The 4,260-nt window shown below is 30.4% G+C and overlaps 1 long non-coding RNA gene across 2 annotated transcripts; it reads left to right on the forward strand.

Annotated features, from left to right (window-relative positions):
• Positions 1-279: 279 nt before the first annotated feature.
• Positions 280-3,052, forward strand: LOC145093274 (uncharacterized). 2 transcript variants are annotated; one of them, XR_013702806.1, is made up of 5 exons: positions 280-609; positions 693-798; positions 1,624-1,751; positions 1,833-2,293; positions 2,456-3,052. It is a non-coding gene; the product is annotated as an uncharacterized LOC145093274 (long non-coding RNA). The 2 variants fall into 2 exon arrangements; XR_013702805.1 differs by having other exon boundaries at positions 280-444.
• The last annotated feature ends 1,208 nt before the right edge of the window (positions 3,053-4,260 follow it).

The following is a 4,260-nucleotide window of genomic DNA, read 5'->3' on the forward strand; positions in this document are numbered from 1 at the left end:
GAGTTTCTTTTGTAAATTAATTAAAGGAAAGGGAAGGAAAATTTTAACAGAAAGAAAAGGGAGGTGAAAGAAAATACTCATTATTCTGTGTTCCCGAGTTCAAAGGAAATGAAAGGAAATTTTTTAGTTTTTGTGTTCCCGAGTTAGAAGGAAAAAGAAAATAAAACTTAAAATTTTCCTTCCCCTCACTTTCTTCCCAAATCTACCCAATTTGGGAGGAAATTTTGGAAGGAAAATATGACTAAAAAATCCTTCCCCTCCCCTCACTTTCCTCCGACATTTCTTTGGACTCCCGTCACTTTCCTTCCATATCTTCTCACTCCATATCTTCTAACTCAGGAACAAGGCTTTAGGGGTTCTATTGTTCATATTATCCTTTTTCGTTATAGGGTGTTGAGAAATTGTTGAGTATGTATCGACTCATTTTCATCTATTTGATTTCCGGTGAGTTTCTTCCCTCCCTCGATTCCACTACGTATTGGAGGAGTTATTGGCCGACATTCCCTGCTCTCTCGACTTCATTATTTCGTCTACATGTTTCTTTACACCACCTACTATTCTAAATCTCTCTCATCAATGTTCGCTTTCTTTCTTCCGTTCTTCCTAAACGTAACCCTAACCTAAACCCTGATTATTTAAGTTACTCGAGTGTTTTTTTTTTCCATATGCAATTGATTTTCGATTTTTTTCAGATTAATGGAGAAGAATTTGAAGGTCTTCATTCCTTCAACAAATGTATAGAAGACTTTAATGGTATTGAAGGTTTAATAGAAGATGTAATTTCGTCCTCAATTTAAGGTATGCCTGCTCCTTTTTGGTTATTTCCTTAGCCGACCATGTCTGTCATTTTTGAATTGATTGGAAATCCATCGTAGGGTTACAAGTTTTTTTAATTGTGTGTTATTTTATCTTGATTATTTCTTTAAAAAGAATTACTTTTTCAGATTATTTTTAGATGATATGATTTTTTTTTTTTTTTTTGTATATTGAAGCTCATTTGTTGGTCTGTTTTCTAGAAACAAATTTTATTAATAACATTGAATTTTGCAAAAAAAAAATCATTAGTATCATTGTACTTTCAAAAAAATCACTTTGTGGATTCTTTTTAGTTGATCTGAAAAGTTTCATTTTTTTGTATGTTAGAGCTCATTTTGACCGTTTTTTTTTCAAAATATTTTGTTATTGGAAGATACATTATCATTTTTTTTAAATATGGACCATTTATGTAATATATAATTTTAAATGTTCATTAGTTGGTAATTAATATGATAGTTTTTCGGGGAAAAAATATTTTTAGTATTGAACTTTGCAAAAAAAAAAAAGTAATTTAATAGCATCATACTGTTAAAAAGTTCTTATTTTTGGATTATTTTTAAGATGATATGGAAAAGTTTTTTTTTGGTAAGTTGAAGCTCACTTTTAGGTAACGGTGATGATTATTTCAATGATATTTTGGTTTAACTTAAAGGAAAAGGTTGGTTGAATAAATGGTCACGTAGAGTTAAAAAATGAATAAAAATAAAGGGTATTTTGGTATATGGCTGGAAATAATTTAAAAAATAGCAATTATTTGACTTGAGAACATTTCATAATCATGTGGTTTCGATGTAATTCTAAAAACAGAAGCAGATTATGTTGTTTGAGGCTTGATGGGCATTTCAGTCCTTTTCAGAAATTAAGGATGTTTACAATTTTTTTGGAGCATGCTGCTTTTGTAGTTATTATCCAGATGGTAGCATCTTTTCTGGAAGGTATGCTTACGATTTTACCCTTGACTTTGATGAAACTTCATCGGGTTTTGCTTCAGTGGTGTTGCGTTGTTGGTGTTGCAGGAGTGCTTATGGCTATAAGTTGCACTGCAGTGCGAAAGTTAGCGTCAGACCGTATTGCTTGTGGTTTATTCTTAGCGCCGATTAATGATGTTTAGTGGAGCTTCTGGACTTATCATCCAACCTTGTAACAATGGATAAATTGCATCATTTGGTACTTGAAGCTGGATTTGAAGATGTTTTTTTTGTTAAATTTTGGAAATTTTTTTGCCAAATAAGAATCATGAAGATGTGGAATTTTGGATTCGGTTGATTCAGAAAAAAAAATTGGTAGCATTTCATAGAGAAAATGTAGTAACAGGAAAACTCCATCATGATGGAAGAAGATCAAGACAAGAAGTTATCCAAGCGGAAAAAGAGATTATTATTTATACTGTTCTTACTACTCGCTATGATGTTGTTTTTGGATATGCTCATTATATCGGTTTTTCCTAAAAACCCATGGACGCCAATCTGTTTCGAAGGTACATCATTAATTTTTAAAATTTTAATATATTTATTTGCATATTCTAAGCCAGTTTACCAACCATATTCTTTAATATCATTGTACTTTGAAAATAAGTGGATTATTATACATTTCTTTTTTGTTTTTGTTTTTGTGGATAACGAATTAATGAAATTTTCAGAGAGAGTTTTGTCTAAGTCAACACCGTCTGTTCCAAGTAATAAAGGGACAACAAAGTTGTCTGCATTATTGGAAGCTCAACAAAATCCGATTGACATGATTGATGAAAAGGAGAAATGATGAACATGGATCTTCAATTAAAAATGTATGCATTACATCACAAAACAAGATGGTCGTGTACTGTGATTGTACTGGAATCGAGACATAGACTGATGTCAGCTGGACAAAAGTTTCAATTTTTTGTCTCGCCCAAGATTTTGAAACAAGATGAGACACGGGTTCACCCCTTCCCCCCATCTGTTGTGTAAAAGACGTCAATGTCATCCTTATGTTCATCATTAAAAATGCCTTACAAAACTTATCCAACCTTGTTAGTGGGAATATTAATAATATTTTATACAACTGACAAGTTTTTCAAAAATATAATCTGGTTTTTGCAATCCTGTAAAACTCAAAGAGGTGGGAGGTGGAGCTGAAACAAAGCCTTTGTATGAATACTTTATAAGGGAATCCACCTTGAAACTAGTTGTTGTGTGTAATGTAAGTGTCTGCATATTTAATTATATTTTAAATAAAATGTGTTAATAATTATTTTCAACATCCTTCTTAATAAATAAATAAATTCTCCTTAGTAAATGGAGGTTTTTTTTTTGCCACATGTCAATCTCTCATGAGTTTTGACACTTGTCATTTTGTGGTATTTTTGAAATAAATATTATCCGCTTGTCAATTTTTGGTTTGTTTCAATTTTTAATCATATACTTATATATGTAAAATATTAAATATCATATATATCATATTAAATTGCAGTAAATACGTATCTTTTTTTTTTATTTTAAAGTTATACATTAAAAAAATATTTTTTGTTTACATTTTAATGTTTAATATTTTTTTTAAACCAACCCGTATATTACACGGGTCTGACACCTAGTTATAACTATATTATTTAAATAAAAATGTATTTTTACTGCTATGATTGGACAACTTCTTAAAAATATAATGGTCTAATAAGATAAAAACTCAAAATATAGTGTTATAGTTGGGTAGATATTTCATAGAATAAATAAATCAAATTAAAAATAATAATATAATAAAAACCACATACTTGATGACATGCCATTAACTCACAAATTTTGAGTTTAATGGGATTCTAACTAACTCCCCATTTAATTCCTCGTTGAATAACCTTATGTGGTAGGCGTTAATTAATCATAACCTGCATTCCAAAGAAGTGGTCGAACATATGGGCCCGTGAGCCCAGTTTCTTCACCACAGCCCAATGGTGATACATGGAACCATGGAGGTAATTTCCTTTTTACCATGTTTAACTGTTATGTGGGTTGAAAACTTGATTACTTAGGTAATAAGTTGGAGTTATTCTATTATTAGTGGGATTAAAATTCGAACCAATTAAACTAGCATATTGGACCATATTAAATTAGTGGTGTATCAATTAAACTATTTTAACTTGATCAAGTGAGAATTAAATGTATATTTACAAGGATACTTATTATACGGTGGGTTTAAGGAAGCATGTAAATTACTCATTTTATTTAACTATACATAAAGAAATTATTGGGATCGTTGTTATGAAATTTGTTCAAAGGAATAAATAGGTTTCAGATCCTACATGAATGATGAGTGATGAGATTAAAACACTAATGGACTAGTTGCAAGGAATAATAAATTTGTATGTATTCAACTAGATATGTGCTCAATAAGGCTTAATATATAAGTCTATATGTGATTTGGGGACATCCTTTCTAGTCGCTCGAATTATTGTGGAGGATCTAATGTTTAATCAAA

Source organism: Lactuca serriola, chromosome 3 (genome assembly GCF_051521515.1).
Source record: "Lactuca serriola cultivar US96UC23 chromosome 3, Lser_US96UC23_V15, whole genome shotgun sequence".
Taxonomy (NCBI): domain Eukaryota; kingdom Viridiplantae; phylum Streptophyta; class Magnoliopsida; order Asterales; family Asteraceae; genus Lactuca; species Lactuca serriola.